This window comes from Urocitellus parryii, chromosome 6 (assembly GCF_045843805.1).
Source record: "Urocitellus parryii isolate mUroPar1 chromosome 6, mUroPar1.hap1, whole genome shotgun sequence".
Taxonomy (NCBI): domain Eukaryota; kingdom Metazoa; phylum Chordata; class Mammalia; order Rodentia; family Sciuridae; genus Urocitellus; species Urocitellus parryii.
The window spans coordinates 21,291,137-21,317,004 of NC_135536.1; positions in this window are offsets into that span (position 1 = coordinate 21,291,137).

A 25,868-nucleotide genomic window follows, 5' to 3' on the forward strand; every position below is an offset into this window, starting at 1 on the left:
TTATGATTGATTTTTAATTATTATTAAACACTGTAATATGTACATTTATATTGAAGGTGCATTATACTTATTTTCTTTAAAAAATTGCTATCCTTTTTTGTTAGTAGAGTTTGAGCACTTAGTCCCTTTAATGCAAACTAGCTTGCAATTTTGGATAACATTCTCCAGGGATATATAACTACCTGGCATTTGGTTTTGCCTTCATGTGGGATGTAAGCATTAGCTTCTAATATATAAGAAAATTAAGTGCACTCAACCATAGAGCAATGCATTTTTTATCAGAACTCTGAAGTCAGCTCCCTGTTTCCATTTATTTCAAGAGATGCAAATATAATTGTGGGCAGCAGCTCCAATTACAGAAAGGAGAGGCTGTATCTGGAAGGTCCAGATATTAAAGGGGCAACTGTAAGTGATAATGCTCCAATCACTGCTCCATATATGCATAATGCTATAGCAGATACTGAACCTATTGAAAATGACCTAGAAATTCATTTTAAAATAGCGCCCCCATCTCTATCAATTTATTTCAATAAACATTTATTTATGATTTGTTCTAGAAGCTTGAATTCAAAAGAATTAATGAAATTTAGATCCCTAATGGAATTAATATTCCTGTGAGATGAGGCAGAGAATGAAGCATAAACTTTCTAAATAAATGAATAATATAAGTTAATTAGTAAGATCAACAAAAAGAAAGGAGCAGGATAAAGGGGGTAAGGAATGAAAGAGGAAGCAAATTAGAGAGTGGAGATAAGAGGGACTTTGTTAAATGGTGACATTTGGCAAAAAAAATTTGAAGATAGTGAGGGATTAGCCACGCTTTCTCAGAAGAGAACAGAGTTCTAGGTGGCAGAAGAATCACTGGTGAAAGATCCAAGGCAAGAGTATGGGTGAGGCATTCAAAGAACTTCATGGATGCAAATATGAAAGAAACAGAATGATCAGAGGGAAGATTAGCACTTAATGAAACCAGAAAGATAATGCAATAGCACAACAAGCTAATGTGACTTTTTCTCTGATTGAAACACAGAATCGTTCAAGGGTTTGAGCAGAAGTGCAACTTGTCTTCTATAATAACTTGTAAGGATCACCTCCACTCCACTCTTGGCAGGAACATAGATAGTGTGGGTTTAAATAAGGTCATACAATGGGGCCAGATCTATACATTTTGCAAAAAAAAAAATGTGATGTATTTAGTGAGAGATAAATAGAAAAATCCAAACCTTATGCAAACTAAGCATTTTAGAATTTTGTGAAAGATCACTCCTTGTCTAATTTGATGCAAATAAATAAATAAGTAAGCCCATAAAACTTTTGAGGTATTATTTATCTGCACTTCACAGGTGGAAATTGAGGGAGGCTTATTGAAAGATGAATGTAGCTCTTATCTATTGAATGATCCTGCAAACACAGCTCCATATTTGACGCTAGACTTTGAAATTTACTACGTCTTTTAATATTAATAAAAATAATGACAGCCAGGACCAGCCCCATCTTCTCAAATAATGGAAATATGACTCAGAAAGGCATATAAGGATGCAAAATTTCTAAAGTTAGAACCATGACTTAAAATAGCATTGGCCTCCCAAGTTCTTTCTTATTCATAAATCTCCAGCTGCCTCTACTATCTGGGAGTATCCAAATGGATGGAATGTCATTGGTCATTTTGTCCTCCCAGCATCCCTATGTATAATTAATATTGTTAGCATCTTTCTAAAGAAAGAGACCAACCTTGTATAGGGGAATACTCAAAGATTCACACTGGGGGTGACTAAAATGAACTTTAGATTTGCATCCTGTTGACTCTAGAATCCATAGTCTTCACAGGGAAGCAGCAGATTCTTAGTCATCACACCTTAAAAATAAATATCTCCAAGACTGCTAATAGAATAATAAAAACTAAAAGTTAACTAAAACTTTATCTGTAAATACTGTTTGTAATCTTTATCATTACGCTGAAGGAGAACCACGTTGGCTACCTAATTTGAAGTTCAAAATCCCCAAATCATGTCTATGCAAGTCAACTTCCAAAAGTTGGAGCTGTGATCATTTTGAATGTTGCTGATTACACTTATGATTCCTAAGTATCTGTCTTAATTGAATCTGAAGTAAATGAAGGGGGGAAAAAAAAAAAAAACCCTGAGAAGCCTGGAGCCACATCCGGTTGCTGTCCATCATATTGAAATTCAAAAGTGCTAGTAATTCTGCATCTGCCTTCTGGCTCGAGGGCACCGCAGTGGCTGCTCCAGTGCAATGATCACACCCACCGGGTGACTTCTGCCCTCTGCCTAGCACCTCTGCCACTTAGGAAGGCTCTTTGATTCCTTTCATCTGCTTCCCTTTCATCCAGGTGTGAACTAGGAAGTGTGCTTTAGGGCCTGGCTGCTGGCAGGCTGTTCTGAGGAAAGGCATCCTGGGTGGCTCTGTCAGTGTCCCCTCGAATGGACACCGATTCAAGTTTTTGTGAAGTTCAAATAAATTCAACCCACACATGACACATGTGGTGTGTCTGCAATGCCCCTGATACTCTTTTAGGGGGTGGCAGGGGAAACTAAGATGAATCAGCTCTGAGCTTCTGATTCCTACAGTCTGATAAAAAAACAAGGCAGGAAAATGCATAGGTTTAAAGAAAGGAATCAGTTAGAATCTCCACAGGAAATAGAATACGTTCAATTTAGACACTGGCCAAAAGAAAAGTCTGATTTTTATTAGTGGATGGGTGTGGCCTTCTAACATATTTTTACATGGAAAGTGACTTTTGAAATTGACTTACAAATATGGGTTTGTCACTCAGAAAAAGGTGTGAGATATATAGTCCATATTAGATTTCAGAAATGATAAATAGTTGGAGAATCGTGAATTAGCCATTATTACTGAACAATAAGATGCAAGGAAGTGAATATATATCAGCAGGGAATATTGTAAGAGGAGAAGAGTGACTCGAAAGTTAAGTTGAGCTCCGAATACAAGAAGACATTAAATTCCAGGCAGAGGACACCAGATTTTTAGTAATTTTATGTATTATTTTTGCATTGTTATGTGGCTTTAGAAAACATTGAGCCTGGTAATTCCATGATCGGAGATGAGTGTTAAGAAGACCAAGAGTCAGGTGAAGGAGGTGGTGATCCGAAGCAGGAAACTCATTAGGACAGAAGATAACTAGAAAGTAAACTGAATAGTGACCTAAGAAGAAAATAAAGAGGAAAAGATAAGATGTATCTAAATAGTAAGATGAAGGATATAAGAGAACTGTTTCTAGATTGTACAGTTGAGGGACAATTAGTATAAAACCTGTATAACCAAAGGAATTAGTCAACATTTCAAACCTAAGAGGAGTTAAGAAAGTTAGATATAAATATTAAAATTTAAAGGCCTAGATTGGTTCCATAGTATAACTATTGGGAGTTGAGCTACAATAAACATTGATGTGGCTGTGTGACAGCAGGATGCTGTTTTTAAATCCTTTGGGTATAAATTGGGGAGTGGGGTTTCTGAGTTGAATAGCAGATCCATTCCAAGTTTTCTGAGGTATCTCTATACTGTTTTCCATAGTGGTTACACCAGTTTGCAGTCCCACTAACAATGTATGACTGTATATTTTCCCCCACATCCTCACCAACAATTATTATTGCCTGTGTTCTTGATAGTTGCCATTCTGACTAAAGTGAGACGAAATCTTACAGTATTTTTTTTTACATTTCTCTAATTGCTAGAGATAATGAACATTTTTTAAAGCTTGTCAATAGATTATATTTCTTCTTCTGTGAAGTGTCTGTTCAGTTCCTTAGCTCATTTATTGATTTTTTTTTTTTTTGGTGTTAAAGTTTTTTGAGTTCTTTATATATATATCCTGGAGATTAACACTCTATCTGCTCTTCAACAGATAAATAGATAAATAAAATTATACACACACACACACACACACATACACACACACACAACCGACTATTACTCAGCCTTAAAGAAGAATGAAGTTATGGATTTGCAGGTAAATGGATGGAACTCAAGAACATTAGTCTAAGTGAAATAATCCAACCCCCCCAAAACAGAAGCTGAATGTTTTCTTTGATAAGTAGATGTTGACCAATAGTGGGGCAGGGGGGATAAGGAAGAATGAAAGAATTTTGGTTTGTGTTGAGGGGAGTGAAGGGAGGAGTGGACTTATGGTGATGGGAAGGACAGTAGAATGAGATACACGTTATTACCCTATATACATGCATTACTGGAGTGACTCTGCACCATGTACAGCCAGAGGAATAATTTGTGCTCCATTTGTGTACAATGTGTCAAAATGCACATGTCGTCTCATGTGTAAAAAGTTTAAAACACGAATTGCCATCCTTTAAAGTAATTTCCAGTCAGATACTCAGAGTTCCTAAAAGCATAAACATTTGAGCACCTGCAGCAGGAATGTAGGTGATTCCCAGGAGGCTATGCAGCCCAAAATAGAAAAAAATGCACTGATGCCTCACAAAAACTTTTCTTCTTTTTCAACACCCCAAATCTCACTCTTAAGCAGAGTAGAGCAAGAATCCAGCTGAAGAGTGTGGAGGTACAGTTTGCAGATATGCAGCCTTGAGTTTCAGGAGTTAGTTGAGAAAATTAGAATGGAACTTGGCATCAAACAACATCCAGAACAAGTTTTTAGAAGAAGCCCTGTGGGTTTGATGACTATAAGTAATTGGTAATTTTTGGTTGAGGATTTTCAAAAGAGCAGAGGTGTAAAGATGATGCCAATTACAAGAGAAGGAAGAATTGATAAGAAAAGAGGGAATGGATAAAATTTAGGATGATTAGTTAAAATATGTGTTGGTGAACCGAAGAAAAGATTACTCTCTTTTGAGAAAATAGAATTAAAAGAGGATTTACTGCTGCTCTATTTTGTTTGGGACATAACCAAATTAAACACATTTGTTGCAGGGAGAAAAACACAGCACAGTATGAAGAAACTGAAGAACAAACAGATGGTGTCATTTATAATATCTTGCAAAGATGCAAGGATTGACCTTAGCAAAGTGAAAAGTAATAATAATTGTCTTTCTGAGAAGGAGAATTGAGAAAAATGAAGCAGAAAAACAGAGCAAATTGATTTAAAAGGAAATTGAGAAAATACCAAGTAATCTAATTTTTATAGTCTAGTAGGCAACCAAATAATTTTTTGAGAATTAGGGAAACAAAATTATGCTGGGAAGTTTAGGGAACTAGAAAAGCTTTGAAGTAGGTGTTGTGGTGAATTAGATAAGAATCACCTAGGAAAAAAATGTGAATTGCTTAATAGTGTGGACCCTGTATGTCTCATTCTTTCACTCTGTTATTCAACATGTTTACTATGCGTCACTTACATGGCAGACACGTTTCAGTTTGGGGGCTGCAATTATGATTTAAAGGAAAAAAGTAAAGAAGAACACATGGTCTCCACTCTCATGGAGTTTATTTCTAATGTGAAAAAAAAAAGAATTTGGGGATGATGATCACAGAGAGAAGTAATGATGGAATGGCATCATTTAAAGACTGATCCTTCTAGTGATGCGAAAAGGGTAGAAGCCATTTATATGAAGATTTGAGTGAAAGCTACAACAGGTAGCTCCTGCTGAGCTCACCCTGCAGATCAGTAAAAGCAGAGAGGATTTTTATTCTAGAAAAAAAAAAAAAAGGTTAAACACCATCAACATATAGAGTGGGGAAGGCAGTATTCTAGTACCATATTTTAAAAGTTCATCACTGGTGCTGAGATTTGGGGTGCAACATACATTCTAGCAGATGGGTAGGGTGAAGTAAAAGTAGATTATCTCAGAGTAGTTCTATTCAGTAAGGAAGCTCATGAGATCATAAAGTGCCAACGAATTGGTAGATCAGAGGTAAACTCATGGTCAAAGATGAACATGGCAGGGATTGGACGAGGCTATAAGGGAAAGAAAGGTAGAGAGGGATGGTTGGAACTGAGAAGAGAGCTTTAAATTATGAGACTCTGGTGGAACCCAGCCTGGAAAATATGAAATAAAAATAGCATGAAAATCTTCATGAATGTTTCCTTCTACAGCAAAGACAGATGAGAAAGAAAGACAGGGAAAGATGGGTTGAGTGTGTTTATATGGGTGGACAAAAATTCAGGAACTCTAATTTGTTTTATGGAGATATATCAGCATTTTTCCCCATAGTTTCTTCAAAATAAATGTTTTAAACACAGAGAAAAACTAATTAGATGTCCACATTTGCTTATTTCAATTTTGTCATATTTGGACATTTTGCTTTAATTTTAATTCCACCATCCTTAAAGTATTAAACAGTAAAGGTAGAATTCCACTCCCCTTTGTATGTGTCACTGATTTTGTTTTCTCCCATTTAAAGGTAACTTCTACTCCAGTTTGTTCCTATGTTTTTAAATCAATCTCATACTTCTTTAAATTGTAATAAGTACAATAGATACATAGTTTTTATGATAGTGGGGATTGAACCCAGGCTCACTCTACCACTGAGCTATATATTCCTAAATTTTTATGTTGAAACAAAGCTTTGCTAAGTTTCCCTGGCTGTCCTTGAATTTGCCATTCTTCTGCCTCGGTTTTGCAAGTAGCTGAGATCACATATGTATATCCCTGCACCCAGCTAGCATGATACTACAGTAGTTGCAGAAATATCTCTTTATCACTAATCTTTCATCATTGTCATCTTTCAGGTAACATATTAAATTTGTTTTAACTGTGATATAGTGCTCCTATTTGTGTACATGTAATATTATATTATTTGTCTCTTTAAGTGCATTTCTATTGCAGTGATGAAAGTTCTTGCACATGAGCCTTGTGGATGTGCTTAACTTCTTCAGGGTATATATTTTGGACAGAGATTAGTGAATCAAAGAATATGCCCATTTTTTGCCATTTGCACAATTACCCCTAAACCTAGCTAACGTGATTTTATCCTTTGCCATTTTCTAATTGTACTTATGCAGTTATTCATGATAATTTACATTGGTCCACATCTATGTCAACACTTGCTATTTTCAGGACCTGTAAATATTGCTAAGCTGATAGGTTTAATTTTAGCTTAATATTACTGAATTCACACAATAAGATCATACTTTCTATTTTTCACAGAATTCACCCACATTGTAGAAGAAAGGTGATAAAATACAATAGGTCTTCTGATCAGATATATAAGTATATTTGTTGCTGGTTTGAATAATGTCTCAGATCTTGGCATTCACTGAGGCAAGGACTTTCATTTGTGTGTTTTGTTTGTGTGTGTGAGTATGTGTGTGTGTGTGTGCATGCATATAATCCTTCTTGGAGACTTTGAAAATCAATACAATATAATAATTCATGATATTATCTTCTCATTTTTAAGTCTCTATGGTGAAATTGCTTAGCGAAATAAGAAAAAAAAGCATTTACAACTGGTTTAAATATTAGCAAATATCTTATGGAGGTGGAAACAATCTTGTGTAAATCATTAGAAAACAATTTGGTTCACAGAATCAAAACTATAAAAATATTGATAAGTATTTACCTAAAAGTTCCACTTGAAAATAATGGGCCCTACAATTACCAGAGATGTCCACAGAGATTCCTGTTCTTCCCTCTTTGGTGTTTGTCAAAATATTGCTTTTAGTAACAAAAAATAAAATATTAAAAAATGCATTTCTAAAAATAGGGAGATTAGTTACCAAACTATGATATGTGCATAGAATGACACCTTATGTCATTATTAAGAATAACTTTTCAAAATAATTGTAATATGTGAAAATACTTGTAACATGGTGTTAGTGTGAAGAATAAAATGATCATATTCTACTAAAATGTAAATCTAAGGGGAAAAGAGAATGTAGGTCTAGATAGGACCAAGTTTACTTATCAACTGTATGTATTCACGGGTGCAAAATTATCTGTTGGTATGGAAGTTTAATTTTATTCCTCATACTTTCATACTTTAAATATTATCTTCAATGTATATGTATTCTAATTTTTAGAAATATCATATGTTGTTTAAAGAAGCTTGCAAGGAAAGTTAGTTTCATTATTAAATTAACTAGCCAAAAGACTTAGAGATTTTAACTGTTTCTTGCTAATACTAATAATTTGTTATTTTTATAAATATACTTTTATTTTTTACTACAGAATTTCCATATAACCTTATTATTATAATGGGGCAGAGATAGATCCATCCTGAGATAATAAAAATCAGGCATAAATTGATGGAATATGTTATCATAGATAGGACATAGATATGCCATGAAGTGACTGAACTGAGATTGGAAACTAAGGTTAGAAAATGACATTTTGGCCTATTATCCCATGAATCTATGGCACAGGAATGGTCTGCATGATGGTTTGCAGTGGGGATTTGGAAAGAACTGGAGGTTAATGCATCATTGAGTTTGCTGTGAAGCTGAGCAGACTAGGCCATTAAACATGTCCCTACAATTGGGGATCTGAGCAGTCTCTCAATGTGGAAAGGTCCGAATCTTTTCCTGTTTTCCATTAAACAAGCTCATTACATACTGAGGGTTAGCTCACAAGATTTATAAACACATGTAAAATATCCAGTTAAACAAGAAGCCCCAAATATTTTGCTTTGTGAATATTTTCACTTAAAATATAGATTCACCCCAATTTTCAGTTTAATATGAACTTAGTAATCTCTATGATTTGGCAAAGTACATTTTCTAAAACAGTATCTCTGTAGGTAAAATGAGGTTTTAGTATTGAGATCAATCAATGATGATAGTTCACTTCCATTTCATTTTGTTTATTTTGATTTTGGTACCAGTGATTGAACCCAGGGGTGCCCTACCACTGAGCTACAATCACAGCTCTTTTTAGTTTTTATTTTGACTGAGTCTTGATAAGTTGCTGAGTTTGGCCTCAAACTTGGGATCCTCCTGCCTCAGCCTCTTTAGTCACTGGGATTATAGGTATGTACCACCATGCTCAGCTTACATGTACTTCTCTGATATTCTTACTAGTAGCCCATCCCCTCATGCACCGCTACCAAAAGCAAAATAATTTTCTTCAGAATTATTTTTCTTGAGTCACCCAGAAAATTAATTTTGCTTGTATTTCATTTTAGGTATATGGAGTAAGCCACATGAACCACACTTTTATAAAGCATTTTATTAGATCATTTTTAAAAGCTGTTCACCAAATGAAGCAAAGGACAAGACTATTTCCTCTCCAAGACTGATGATCTCATCCTCTGAATATATATATTTGTATATATGAATGATACAAAATATTTAAATTATATAGACATATATCTCTGTGTATATATATGTATTTATATGTGTGTGTATATATATATATGTGTGTGTGTGTGTGTGTGTGTGTGTGTGTGTGTGTGTGTGTGTGTGTGTATTAAACACTGTAGTTCTCTGTACACCCTGTCTTGGCTTCTAAGTTAATTAATTTATCCCAGGATTCATAATTTACTGACATGGAGGAAATTCTCCAAACTTATCTTATAAGTATATCTGGACATGTAGTTTGGGGATACCACCTGAGGCACCCCATAGAAGTTCCATTTCTTAGCAGTAAGACTGGCAGGGCAGATGAGATCTGTTCCTCTCTATTTTATATGATCACCCACTTCTTTCTTTACCTTCATTCTCCTGGTATATTTCACTCTCCATAATGGCATTTGCACAGCCAATAACTGCCTTGGACAATGGCCTTGGTATTGTCATAAGGATAATATATTTTCACAAGGATGAGTTCTTCTTGGAACAATTTATCCAGTGGATTAGACCTTCCTGCACGGGAGCTCAGTGGATCTTCCTGTTTCAACTGTCTGCTAGTCTAAGATTTATTAGGCTCTACTCAGGGCACTTTCAGTGGGCATATTTCATTCTGCAGGGTGCCTGATGTTCCGCAGGGAAAAATTGTGGAGAGCAGTAAATGTTATATCACACTTGTGGATTCCTTTAGTGTGCATATTTTGAAAAGAAGCTAAATTAATTTGGGGACTTCATTATTTTGTTATCTTCCTCTCAAAAATTGTTAATGTACATATTAGAATAAAAGATGGAATAGAAAAAAATATCTGCAAAAAGATACCAAGAATGAACATGGATCGAAGTGTTGCCTGTTGTCTTTTCCTGATGTGCAATTAATGCTCCATTTGCTTCACACACTCCATCACTGACAAGCTCAAGGGATCCTGCATCCTCCTCTACCCTGCTTTATATTCTGAACTCAGACCCCTAGGCTTCTTGGTCAGATTTCAAGTTGGGCTTGCTTAATTCAGGGTACCAGGAAATATTCATAGGATGGAGAACAAGAGAGGTTGGATATGCTTTCCCCAGGACCATTCCTGACTCAGAACCCATTTGATGACAGTGATTGTGTTCCTCCAGGATATATTTTCTGATGGCAGCCACCAGATACATGCCTTTCCTCCTCTGTGCCTTCAGTGTAAGAGAGTGATGACTTTCTTCTCTTGCTAGTCTCAGAGTGTCTTGCCTCAGTCTCTTATAGTGATCTCTCAACCTGCCACACCTCTTTGAGCAGTCCCTCATGCAGATATATTTTATCAATTTGATTTGAAATGTTTCTTGAGAAGATCTCGACTGATATACATGCTGTGGGTCAACTGGCCTACCCTGACGGACCAAGAGGCAGTCAGCATTTCAGGAAGAGAGTAATATTGTGTGTGTGTGTGTGTGTGTGTGTGTGTGTGTGTGTATGTATGTATGTATGTATGTGTTGACATTTCTTCTTTAAAATGTACTGCAATCTATTTATCCAAAGGGCAGAGCATTTAGTATTATGCAATGCAGGTATGTGTTCCTAAGCAGCACTAAAATCTAAGAGTTTTTGCTTCTATAAAAATGAAGTGTGTTCCTTTGTATTTATTGGTTTTTGTGAAATAAGTAACGTTTAGAGCTTAATACATACTTTGTTTACGTAACTCATAGTTTCTGGGATAGCCCCTGATTTCACTTCATGTGTTTTCTACTTCTTCATACCCACTCTGGAAAATTCCTCTAGCACAAATGTTGACAGACAACCAGCAGAAATTAAATTGATGAGATTTTAAAGGTTCCTCTTTTTTAAGACATTTCATCAGTAATCTTGAGAGTGCCACATATCATTCATTAGCTTTTACGGTTTGGTTTTGCAATCTTCTTCTATAGGACAAAGTGCTTTGATAAAGGCTGGTGCATGCAGCTTGGTCTAGAGCACTTATTTAGCATACACCCTGGGCTCAATTTCCTGCCTTCCACAAATAAATAAATAGACAACAACCAAAAACAAAACAAAACAAAACAAAACAAAACAGTGCTTTGGTGACCAATTCATAAGAATTCAGTTATTTTGATGGGATGTGCCAACTATTCTCTGTTTGCTTTCCTGTTATTTTGCTATTGTGTAGCAATAGATTAAGCAAAACACCAGAGTCTTTGTTTTTCTACATCACAGAAGTTTAATGCAAGACCATTTTGAAAATCATGGGAAAACAGGTTTCTCAGATATCATTGACCCAGCAGTGATATTTTGTTAAAGCTTCTGGGTAGTATAAAAGAAGTTTGCATGGGAAAATCGTCCATCAACTCAAGACTGTTCTTCAAATGCTGAGGTCGATACCTTCAGTTAAGTGAGGAACGTCTGAGACAGAGACAAGACCACCAGTGCCATCACATTACACAAAACTAAGGAACATGAATTGCTTTCTAATCTATAATGTAAATGGTCCCCAGGGTTGTTCCAGCACAATCTAAATATCTGTACTTCATTGATGGTCCTGATAGCAGTCATGTTGTCCAGAAGTTTAGATCATATAACATGTGTAAACAAAAATAAGTGATCAATACACATTTATAAAATCACACTTTGAATTAAACCAGCTACTAAAATCTACTGTCCAGCTTCAGATTCCTATCTGTTGTTCTGAATTATCCAATCTCAATTCCATTTTCTTTACTACAAAATATCTACTTTCTTTTATGGATATCTTTATTTAAGACAGAAGTCCATGAACTTTTTTCCAAGTGAGAGATAATGCATATTTTAGGTTTGTGACCCATATAGTCTCTGTCATAACTACTTAAATATGCTGCTGTAACTTGAAAGAAGTCACAAACAATGTATAAACAAACGAGTATGGCTATACTCCAAAATATCCTTATTCACCAAACAAACAGCTGGCCTCAAAGTAGTATAGTTTTCCCATCAGTGAATTGGGAAATACCTCTACATTGGGATATTAAAATGAGAACATTATTATTTTTCCATTTTTCCTCTTGTTAGTATAGTTGTTTATACACACACACACACACACACAGAGAGAGAGAGAGAGAGAGAGAGAGAGAGAGAGAGAGAGAGAGAGAAAATGTCTACCTCGGACATACTGAAAAGAAATGGAGGGCTGGGTTGTAGTTCAGTTGGTAGAGCATTTCCCTTTCATGTGTGAGGCATTGGGTTTGATCCTTAGCACTACATAACAACAAATAAATAAAATAAAGGTATTGTGTCTGTCTACAACTAAAACAATATTAAAAAAACAAATGGAGACAAGAATTTATATTTATATATTGCTCCCCCCTCCCATTTTCTCCATTTTCTAAACTAGTTTGTAAGAAACCTTTGTAATTCATTCCAACTCCACGCATTCAATTTTGGTTTGAATTGTTCAAATTATCATGGACTATGATTATGCTTTTCAGGGTAATAATTCCTTCCTTCTAATTTCTCAGTGCAAAACATTTATTCTTCTATGATTTTCTCATGTACTACTTTCAATTCATCAGTAAATGCATCAAGATGTTCTTTAAAAATGTATTCATCTTCTGATTTCTTCTCACTCTCTCCACTGCTCACCAAATCCAATCCACTATATTCTGGACTTTGGCCATAATCTCCTGATTGGTCATCTATCTCTTCTTCATAATTCATACCTCATTCAGTATTCAAACTTTTTTTTTAAATAAAATACCAGATAATTTTCTGGTCAAACTTTCCCTCTCTCATGAAGTGGAAATTTCTTACTGAAATGTATAAGACTCTACAGGATAGAAACAGATTGTTACTCCATTTGTACCATTTCAGGGACAGGTTATTACTTCATTTGCCCCCGAAATCATGCATCCTGCTCTCCCACATGTGTGGTGAATGCTCACTCATGTTCCTGCCTTGTGACCTTTTCCGCTGTTCCTCTAAGAGATCAACATGCTTATTCCCTAAATATCCACAAAGTTTCCCTAGCACTTCCTTCACATGCCTCCAAAACATCTCAATGAGGTTTCTCCAGACGACTTATGCAAAAGCTCAATACCCTAGAACATCTCTTTTTTTACAACTACTTTTCCACAGAAAAAAAAAAATCACTTTTCAACACCTATTTCCCTTGTGCTTTTCTTTTTTTTAAAAAAAAAAAATTGACTGTCTTTCACACTAGAATGAGAGTTCAATGAGGAGTTCATGTTGTTTGTTGAATGAATAAATGACTTGGGCTGATTTTATGTCCTTACCTCATGCCTCCAACATTGTGTTGATATTTCTTATTTTAATAAGGTATCCCATTTGAAACTTTATTCTTCTTGACCCATCATATTGCAAGACTGTTTTGATTGCATTTCCAATTGTGTTTGAATTTAAAACGATACCTGGAAAAGTAAAATCATCTTCCAAGTAGTGGGAAGGGACAATCTTGTTAAGATCTCTTCAAATATTACTAAACTAATTTTTTGTTGCATTGATGAATAAAAGGATTACAAACGATTAAGAATCTGTACAATGGTCTTGAGCAAAATTTCAAATCATTTTTATATTCAGCCTTTGTCTTTCAAGCTTTTCCATGGATTTTAGCTTATGATATTTGATAAAAAATACTTTCATCTTTAAAAAAGAAGCAATTATTTTATAAAATTCAACAATAACTTTTAGTTCATGGTATTTCTCTACCTTAGCTTTGACCTTTCTATCTTAACACTGGAAGTTGTAGGAAAAATATGGCAAATTTCTATTGTAAGTAATATTTTGAACAAATGCTACAAATCCTCTGAGCAGAACATTTAACTGACTCCTGAGCATATGATACTAGACTCCTGCTGGTCCCCTGCTGCCATGTGAACAGTGAAGAATTACAACTCCATTGATGTGTTAATTTTATTGTAAATTCTTCAGGAAGAAAATTCATATGTTTTGAACTACAAAGACTTTTAAAGGAAAATAATTACAAATGAGAAAAAATAATTATGTCTTCTTAATTATGATTTTTTCTTTCATGCTGAAAATAAAAGGATGCTTAGAGTAACATAAAAAAGAGAGGAAAAAGATATAATATGGTGTACAAAAGTGTGGTGTGGTATTTGGATTCTCCTTGAAGGACAAAAGAATTATTTCCTGGAATTTCTGTTGGAATGCTACCTAACATTCAAATTTAGGAGTGAAATAAGACATAAAACACAGTACATATATAGGTTTATCATCAACTCCCACATTTGCCTAAGTATCAAACCTTCTGTTCTTAATATTTATTCAGCATTATTATAAGCAATTAATAAATATTAAGTCACTTAATTCAATTCTATCAGTTGCTATTATTATTCTAATTTAAAAAAAGAAAATGAGTAGTGGAAAAGATACATCACTTGCCCAATAACGTGAATATAAATAGCAAGATCAAGATTTGACTCTAGGGGCTAGGGATATAGCTCATTGGTAAAATATGAGCTATGCAAGTTCTGTCCCCAGTACTGAAAAAAAAAAGACAGAAGAAGGAGAAAGAAAAGAAGAAGGAGAAGGAGAAGAAGAAGAAGAAGAAGAAGAAGAAGAAGAAGAAGAAAGAGAGAGAGAGAAAGAGAGAGAGAGAGAGAGAGAGAGAGAGAGAGAGAGAGAAGAGAGAAGAGAAGAGAAGAGAAGAGAAGAGAAGAGAAGAGAAGAGAAGAGAAGAGAAGAGAAGAGAGAGATTTGACCATAAAGTCTGGCTACCAGATCTGTGAAATTAATGACTATAACATGCTGCCGTTTGATGTGTCAAAAGCAAGGTTTTAGAGAAAGCTTTTAGCAGAGTTTATCTCACTATTAAAAGATTCATAAACTGGGCAGGTCTTAATAGAGTAAGAGATTGGGAGAGCTTCACTAAAGAAGAGTGAGTAGCAGGCTTCTACAGTCTGAAAAACAAAAGCAAAGTTAAGAGACTACTTGATTGGCTCCAGCTAGACATTTACCTTATTTGGGTGAGGCCCAGTGTACAGTACCTAATGAGATAGTTGGGAGGTTCTCAGAGTTTCAACTTATTTCATTGTAATGTTTACACTGGTCTTCAGGTTTTTTTTTTTTTTTTTTTTTAATATAGGATGTAACCAAAGTACTTGACAAGAATAACTTAGATGAAGAAATATTTATTTTGGTTCATACGTTTAGAGATCTCAGTCCATAGTCAGCTGGCTCCATTTTTCTAGGGCTGGTGGAGTGTGAAACAGAACATCATGGTGGAAGGGCTTGGTGGAAGAAACAAGCTCAGTTCATGGCAGCCAGGAAGCAGAGAGAGAAAAAAAGAGAGAGAGGCATACAGGGGCTAGAGAGAAAACAAATCCTTCCTTGGTGCACCTTCAGTGACCTATTTCCTCGAACTAGGTCCTATCTCCCTGTTATCCATTCAGTCATCAATGGATTAATCCACTGATGAGGTCACAGCCCTTGTGATCCAGGCTTTGTCTGAAAGCCCACTTCTGAATCTGGTTGGATTGGGGACCTTGCTTTCAATATGAGACTTCAGGTTTGAATTCCAGATCCAAACTGTAACCTGTAGGAACCCAAAGCCCTGACATCATCTCAGCCCGTTGGTTTTCCTACAGATTTTTTCCTTGTAGGTAAAACACTATTTGAGTTCCACCCTCACAGTTTAAATTTTTCAACTTACAGCTTCTGCAATTCAAATGGAAGTACAAGTGTAATATTTGTTTTAAACTAGATTAAATAAAGTAGGGTTTTTTTGTTTTGTTTTGTTTTCTGGGTACTGATAACCTCTGAAATTTACTTTTACTCTATAAAGAAACCTCCTTATTTTTAAAATCTGTTTTATAAAGAGAATATTTCTATATTTTTTGAAATTTTATAATTTAAACATTTCTTTATAATCATTTTGCTTTTCAGAAGTTTATATGACTGCATTCAATCTTTTTAAATAAAATGTAAAATAATTTATTCAAATTTATTTTATGCTGTGGCATAGATTTTAGGTTTTTGTTATTCTTTTAGTTTTGTAATATAATGTGGGCCATTTCTTAACTTTAAAGATACATTTTATTTCTCTATCCGGCTATATAAGTGTGTGTGCATGTGTGTGTGTGTGTGTGTGTGTGTGTGTGTATGTGTGTGTGTGTGTAAAATTTTTATTTAATACTTGATTTTATTTAATTTGCAATATTTATTAGAATATCATGGCATAACTCTAGCAGCAAAAATAAATAAATAAATGAGTGAAGACAGATTGCATATTGTATTTACATCTCTCCTTTAAAGTGGAATATACAAAACATGAAGACTGAGAAGAGTTTTAAGAAATGACAGAAGAAAGTTTAAAAGTTTTAAAAAAAGCTCATCATAAGAACAATCTACTAAGAGAAAATATGTATTATTAGAATATTATCTTTTACTTACATAATGTTATTAGAAAAAGCTCACCAGAAACATAGATGTACTCTGAATGTCAACGTACCTTACTATATGGCAAAAATTGCACAGAGCAGAATTAGACATATTAAATAATCCTCTTTGAAAATTGTTATATCTTCAGTATCAAATGGCTAGAATGTATACCCAAAATCTTTGTGGATAAATAGTATTTCAATAGTAATATGTGTCATTAATAAAGAATCTTGCAAACAATAATTAGTACATCATTTCACACACATTCAGAGACTATCTCAAATAGAACTAATACCAATGAGAAAGTCAAATCATATATTCTGGTGAAAGTTATATATACCTATAATGCAATAATAAAGATCACCTTCTGAAAACACAAACACACTTTTGGAAACTTAAAGTGTCATTTTAAAATTGTTCCATATTTAAAGAAAGATTCTGAGGATTATATGGGATGAAAGATTAATTTAAAAATGATTTATTAAAACAAATGAGATGTAGTTCTATTCCCAATTATAACAGAGTGACAAGGCCATTTTTCCACCATTGAAATGGACTAGAGGTGGGGAAAGTACAAGAAACAGGTGTTTTTAGATAGTGGAACAGTAAGCAAAAAGCAGAACAGGATTGTGATCTTCAAGAGAAGGGAAACATTTTCATTTCTCCAATCGCTCTGGCTTTCTTTCTGAAGGAAATTTCTGGACCAAAGTTCTCTTCCAAGAAGGTGAACAGATGATGATAGTGTTAGTGACTTCTGAAGATGTGGATGAGTTTCAGGAGTGAAGGCATATGGAATTTTCTAGGCAAAGATAGGACTCCTGAACTTGTCATTATATCCTCTCTACAATCTTGAATTTCATGTTAATTTGTGTAATGTAAAATAAACTCTATATGGATACATAAACAGCAAATATGGTAAGCTAGAGATAAACAATTTCTTGACCTCATAGAGGTCTGAGAAATATCTAAGTTCAAAACAGTCAGACAGTAGAAATCTCATATAATATTCTGGGAAATGAGTAGAAACCAGGGAAAGATTTATGCTTTAGGAGTAAGACTAAATCACCATAGAATAAGAACGCCTTTAGTCTTGTCCAATACTTAAAACAGAGCCTTGTAATTTCATGACAGATCTTCTTTTAAAAATTCCCTATTTTGCTCTAGCTTTGGCATATGAGAGAAAACATTTGACTCTTGATTTTCAGAGTCTTGCTTATTTAACTGAGCATGATCATCTCAGGTCCATGCATTCACCAACAAATGACATAGTTGCATGGTTCTTTATGTCTGAGTAGATATCCTCCATTATGAAAAAAGAAATAAAAATAGCAGAGTAGAGGAAGGGGACCAATGGGGAGATATGGGTAAAGGATGGGTAAATGAAGAATGAAATTGACCAAACTATGCTATGTTTAAATGTGTGTGTGTGTGTTATGAATTGTACTTTTATGTATTACCATAATTTACCAATTAGAAAAGCAATAAACAAATAGAAGAAAGACCAATAGAGAGATGGAAGAAAGGAAGGAAAGGAGAGATACTAGAGATTGAAATGGAGCAAATTATGTTTTATGCATTTATGAATATGTCAAAATGAACCCCACTATTATGCACATGTATAATGCACTCATAAACATTTCAAAAATAACAACCAAAAACAAGTTGTGAAAATGATCAAGGCTGCCAAATTGAAATTCAGCGCTCTGTAGAGGAAGACAACAAACTCACACTTTCAGACATGTGCCGTTTCCCACTTCAGAAATCCAATACAGAATTACCAGACCTGGCAAACAGTAAGTGTAACAGTAAAAATCAGTAGAAAAAAAATAGCCAACAGAAATGCACTGATAAATAATAAAGATGATGGATTGAGCAGCAAAGGCATTTAACCCATGTCAAGAAATCAAATAAGGTCTTAACTGAGAGACAGATAAATTTTGGAAGATTTATCAATAAAGACAAGAAAACCAAACAAAATAGACTATATGAGGAAAGGAATATGCATGCAGAAGGGATTATTTTTAAATTCTAGGAACACTTTTATATTAATGAAGTTATAAATGTAATTAAAATGGAAATTTTTCTAGACAAGTTTTACTTCTGAAAATAAACACAGGAAGATACAGAAAGCCTAAAAGTATAGCAAATAAAGAAATTAAAGAGTTAATCAACAATTCTTTACTACCTCCACCACCCCAGTGGAAATAAAACCAACTACCAATGATTTTCTCATACAAATTTTGCAAAACTCAAAACAAAGAGTGAACTTATTTTACTCAAATAATTTCAGTAGTGAAGAAAGTTCTTCAATGCACTATATGATGACAATGGGTAAAAGAAATAAATTATGGACCCATTTTACTTCTAATACTTTATCTCTGTTTTATTTCTGTTATTGCTTTTGTTTTGTTTGGCTTTTGTTTTTTCAGTCCTGGGGATTGAACCCAGTACCTCGCTCATGCTTGCTAAGTGCTCTACCACTGAGCCAAACCCACTGCTCTTCATCTTTTATTAAACACTCTGTGGTCTTGGTTGAACAATTTACAGTAGTCTGTAAGAATCTAATTACACATCTGTAACAGCACTCATAAGGCCAACTGTTGAAATGCAGATTCTTATCTGAAAGTCTATATGCTTCTTTGGTCAATAGAGACCAGTGAGTTTAGTGAAGGGACCTGCCCTTGGACTTCATACCCTCCATTTCTAAGGAGGCTACATTCTTGATTAAGGATCTTATTTTATTCTTTAAACTAACATCAGACTTTTTTACCTAAAACTCTAAAATTAAGGGCTAGAACCCCTTTGTACTGGGACCCTGGCTGCCACATGTGCAGCCTGGTTTTGCTAGGGTGTCCCACTATAGTGTACTCAGAGCTCCATGCCATACTTGTTCTGCCACTTCACTATTATAAATTTGTTTTTCTTTTTCAAGTAATACTAATTTTTAGTTCTTTGTTTTTCAATAGAGGAACATGAGTATATTTCCTCTTATATACATATTATATGTGAACATATTAATCCCAATGCTTAATATGTTTATCATGAGTCATAAACAAGATATTAATTTAACTTATATATTTCATTAATTGAACTTCTTATTTAATTTCATTAGCAATTATTATTAATTATCTCTTACTCTGATCACTTATTCTATGTTTGCTACTCAAAAAACCCCCACATTTTAAATTCTTTATTCATAAATAATTCTCCTTTGCCTTGTAGCTCCTTCTATTGACCTTTTTATTCCATTCACCTTCATGTGTTGTTAAAGTTATTCTAAATTTCAATAAAAACTACAAAGTCCTATGTGCTTTGTATGTCGCTTAGAACAGAACAGAACTGAATACATAGGACTGAATATTGCCCAACTTCTGCAAGGAGAAATTTCCCTATGTTATGACTTTGTCCTTCACTGACAATGCGATGCCTGAGATATATGTTTGCACTATGTTTCCTGTCTGCCTTGCACTGCCGTAACGAGTTGAGCTGTCAGTGATGAGTATGTACCAAAAGGACTATGAATATGTAGAATGCAGCCAGATAAGATGAGCCTGAGTATATAATGTTGACTCCAAGGACATTGTATTCCTGGGTTATACCATTTTACTGGTATTATTAAGAAACGTTCATTTTTCAAAAGTTTTTTCACTCATTTTCATGAAAGCTTCCCAGCACATGCATATATAAAGGATGTTGGTCTCTCTTGTTTCTGACTTCAATCAAAAATCATAAACTAGGGTGGAGGGAAGAGACACTCACAGAGCAGTGATCATTTATACTCCACGTCTTCTTCTTTTGTCCTTGCTTTCCTTTAGAGCTTTGTCCTCCACGTACTTCAAACTACAAGCTTCAGCTGATGAACTTTCCAATGTTCCCTTCCACAGAAGTAGCTCATATTGAGGGAGGCAGTCGCTTTACTATGGTCACCGCATTAAAACATGTTTGTGCCTCATTCTGTCAGGAGATTAAATGGTAAATAATTACTAAGGAAAACTTGTTATGCTTAAAAAGTGACAAAGAATTGTCACACATAGAATTTTAATTGATGCTACTGTGCAAACCTGATAAACTCACTGTATACAGTAAGGGCGATGATGACAATAATGGTTTTATATTTTTAAATTGGGCTTTTGGAAAAACAGAATGTGTAAATGTCAATAGGAACAATTGGTGGAAGGGATGTGTGGATGCTGGTGAAGTGCTTTGGGTAAGGCTACTTCCATCTGGTTTCTATATTGTCATGGGGACATAAGGAAATGACAGGATTCGTCATTAATCTGTGAAAGGAGCTAACCCTTTCTGAGAACTAGTACTTCATAGACCTGAAGAGTCATCTCTTTTATATTTTACAAGATTGATTACAATGTGATTGATGCCCTTTAGAAATACATGAAGAATATAACATCTATATTGTTTTCACCAACTCCTTGGTTGTGTTTTGATAGTTTTGATTCTGTAACTACTAGTAGGCATTCTGAGAATGTCTCAGAATTGAAATTGGAGAGATGTAACTGGTGTTTTACTTCAACTTTTCCATGTCAAGTATCTCTGGCTCATCTGTAAAATCAATGTACCTGACAGTATTACTTACTGCCCAATTAATCATTTCTCTTGGCTTATGGTTCTGAGGAAGATTAGCCCTTGTCATTTTCTCAGTCTAAGGTAAATTACTTATGTTTATGTCTGCAAGTCTAAAACTTCTGAGGGAGTTATTAAACATTCTTTTAGTTTGTTTGCTTTTTGGTTTTTATTTGATACCAGGGATTGAACTCAGGTGCACTCAACCACTTAGCCACATCACCAGCCCTATTTTTTTTTTTTTTTTAAGAGACAGGGTCTTACCTAGATGCAAAGTGCCTTGCCCTTACTGAGGCTGGCTTTGAACTCGAAATCCTCCTGCCTCAGTCCCCAGAGCCCCTGGGATTATTAAACATTCTTTCCCTATCATTACTCTTCCCAGCCTCTACTAGCCTTTGTTACCAATTTCCAACTGATTCTATATTAAATCATAATTTTACTCTGCCTCTGAAAGGCTAATAATGCAAGGATAAAATCTGGAGAATAATTAAAAATAAAAATAAAAAGGATCATTTCCTTAATATAGTTCAAAGAGGCCATCCCATAGTGAATCTAAGATTGCAAACTCATTCCTTGCTCACCATTCAGGTTCATTTACAGCAAGCCACACAATTTACACGCTTCAGTAACAACAGGGTTATCGGTGACATAGGACCAAGCAGGCAGCAGGAACAGGTATTTTCCCAGTACGTAGCTAGTTGTCCATCCCAGTGTTGCTAGGCTATGCAGACAAACACACATTCGTTATGGTACTAGAGAACTTGTCCCTGCCTCAACCCACCCACCCTGAGGATCTTAAGATTCCAGGTAGTGTTTCTAAGACTCCTAGAACAGCAATAGAAATCTATTAAAGGGACAGATATGACTGGATATTGTTTCCTTTGTATTTTTTTTTAATTTTATTTTTTCTGTCTGAACTGGGAATTGAAACCAGGAGCACTTAATCACTGAACCATATTCCCATCCATTTTTATTTTTTATTTTGAGACAAAGTCTTACTAAGTTGCTTAGGGCCTCATGAAGTTGCTGAGAATGGCCTTGAACTTGAAATCCTCCCATGCCAATCTCCACAGTTACTGGGATTACAGGCATGCACCACCACCTGGATGATTTATTTTTATTTTTTGGAGTTAATTCTTTTAATGGCAAATGAATTACATATTTTTAATAATGACGATAATGTACAGATTTTAATGCCTGATTAGGCTTTTAAATTCAAACTAGAATATAAATTCTTAAGGGAAATAATATGTGTCTGTTTTGTTTGGGGATTATTTTCACACAACTAAGAGTGCACAATAAGCTCAGAGTTAGGACTCAAAATATATATATATGTCAATAAATTAATATGTCAATAAGTCAATAAGTTAATTTCCCTGAATTAAAATAAATTTCAATTGAATTTTCTCACATTATAAAGAAATGAGAGATATGTATGATGTTTGTGTGTGTATATATATATGTATATATATATATACACACCCACACATGTATAGTTCAGGCACATGAAACAAGGCTGTCATGTAATATGAAATACCTATGTTTTAAAAAATGAAACTATTTATTTTTGAAAAACAGGTAACTGGAAAAAATTGATTGAGCTTCATAAAATTAGTTGACATTACCAGGATCATAAAAATTAATAGTAAAAAATATATATTTTAATTTTGATTTAAGGATATTAAAATTAGCAAGTATTACTTTCTTTGCTATTATCTCTATAACTTTTCAAAGAGCCTTGTATGGATTTTTTTTGTTAGATATTCAGAACTACACTTATTATCACAAATACAAGTATGACTTTACATATTCTAGTGATAAAATATTCTAAGAAAAGATCCTTGTACTTGATTTGATCATATATCTAACTGATGTTAAGACCTTCTACAACACAGATATCATGATTTTATTATACCTTTTCTATCAAATTATTAAACTTGTTGAAAAACACTAAGAAAAAATTGTTTTAAAAACTGACAGTAACAATAAATAATTTAAAAAGTGGGAAAATATTTCTTTCATTTAAGAAAATTTCATTTTTTGTTTTTAATCTTCTTGCAAGATAGAAGCCCAGATTGAACACTTTTGAAAGACTATTTTATTAACTTAATGACAAGTATATTTTTAGGAAAGAATCTGTCCCAGGCAGCATTCAATCCCTAAGGAGCACAATGGAACCCCAAGGAACATATATATCTTAGGGATAACAGGAGAGGCCAAGACCCTCTTCTCATGAGTTTTACATTCCAAAAATGGCAGGGACAAAAATTAAGAAAATAAATTAGAAATTCTATGAAACTGTAAATTCTGTGAAATAGAACAGCAATTTGTGAATGTTGTGTCTGTGTGTAAATATTAAAATGTCATCAAAATGGCATCTCTAAAAGGCTAACATTTGGACTTTAATAAGGAACCATATTTATGCACTCTTCATTTAAATAACATTTAACTACACTGTCTTAGCTTGATTTAACAGAATAAAGTTCAAATAGGCTAAAGACACACAAATAAACAAGTTACTTGATATAAATTACAGTTAATGGTTAATTTAAATTATATTCACTGACTTGGAAAATGTTGGCACTATTGCATACAAATATAGTTAACTTAATGCATTCAATAAATCATACAGTATCTTGTTCTCAAAAATTATTTATTTATGTATTATTTCCTCATATCTGCTTTCCCATTGTTAGAGATCATTGCCTTTATTGTCTTCTCAATACAGAATTAGTAAAACGAATTGAAACAATTTATTAGCTGAACAATTCTTTTTTAGCAAAATGATTGACTTTCAGTGCCAGTAGCTAATAGTATTTTTATGGTTGTTATTTATTAGATTTGGGCAAATCTGAACAACAGTATTTTCCTTGTGTGATAATTAGGTTATCTGTTGTTTGGTGGCAAACCACTTTGATACTTTCTGCCTTAGTAAAATAATTTATTTTTTTCTTTCACATATCTATGATTTGATCTGGCTCAGTTGCACAGTTTTTACCTGGGGGTTAGACAGAGGCTCTGCTAACCTGGATGTCCATGATGGCTCTGTTATGATTTAGATGTGAGGTGTCCTCAAAAGCTCACATGTGGGACAGTGCAAGAAGGTGTGGAGGAGAAATGATTAGGTTTTGAGAGTCTTAACCCAATCAGTGATTTAATCCCCTGATAGGGATTAGTTGAGTGGTAACTGAAGTGATAGGGTGTGGTTGGACAAGGTGGGAATTAGGGGGCATAGCTTTGGGTTATATATTTGTATCTGGTGAGTGGAGTCTCTCTCTCTCTCTCTCTCTCTCCCTCCCTCTCTCTCTCTCTTTCTCTCTTTCTCTTTCTCTCTCTCCTTTGTTATCACCATGATGTGAGCAGCTTCCCTCCACCACCCTCTGCCTCCATGATGTTCAGCCTCACCTCAAACCCCAAAGAATGGAGCTGACCTTTGATGGACTGAGACATCTGAAACTTCGAGCCCTCAAATAAACTTTTCCTCAACTACAATTATTCTGGTCAGATCTTTTAGGCACAGTAGTGAAATATCTGACTAAAACAGGTTCCATCACTGGGCAGGCCATAGACCAGAATTGTTAGCTGGGACCTCTGCTAGGAATGTCACAGAGCACCTTCACTTGGTATCTCCCTCCCTGTGCCTTGGGCTGCTAAGAGCAGACTAACTGGTTCTCAGATGGTTCCAACAAGAAAAATTGAAACAGATCCAGCTGGAAATTTCAAGTCTTTATCTGATGGTCCTGGAAACCTGCCAAAAGTCATAGCACTCTGTCTTCCTGGTTCAGGATTCAAGGGACAACCAAAGTTTAAAAATCAAACATAATAGAGCCAAGAATCCTGGAAAGATTGATTCACTGCACAGCTGTCTTTTGAAACTAGCTATTACCAATGGTCATCTGCCCATGTATTCAAGGTGACAAAATTTTCTGTGAGAAATCCATAAGTACTAACCTCTTGTGAGAGATAAAGTAAGTGTTGCCTTATTGGCTTGTACACCTGATGCTCAATGAGAGTCAGCATGTGTCTCGATGAGATTCTGATATACATGTCTAATGTCAGCGATTACATTAGAGTTAGAAAGTGTCTACCAGAAAGAGTCCAATGGTGTACAGCCCTTGTGACCTATTAAATGTCTATTGAAGTATTTTGAAGAAAGACTGATGACATGTTCTCACTGATATCATAGTGAGAATATTCTACATGGATATATTTAAGCTGATGAAAATGACTTTGGGGAATAATGTCTAGATTATCAATAAGATTAAGTATGGACATTTTATATTATGATGTGGCATGAAAGATCTAAATGACTTGATATCTATTTGAAATTAGATAAGAAAATTATGAGAAATTGGTGCATGATGAGTATTCAAGTGGCAATCACCATACTGTTAAATGTTAGTTTGAATTTTAGATCTGTATGTAATCTTGTCTTAAAGATAAAATACACTTTATATCACAATTTAAGATATAGATAAGTGCAATCATAGTTGTCAGTGGATGTATGTAACTTAAAATAATTGCCCATTCATCATCCATATTTTACATGAAGGATTTTCTCTCTTAATTACTATCACCTAAAATTTAACTCAGTTATCACAAAGGTAATCAAATACATTTAGACTTCATATTTGACAATTCTAACATTATGAAATACTACTACCTAAAAATGTAGTTTAAAAAGTGAAAACTACCTCAGAAGCA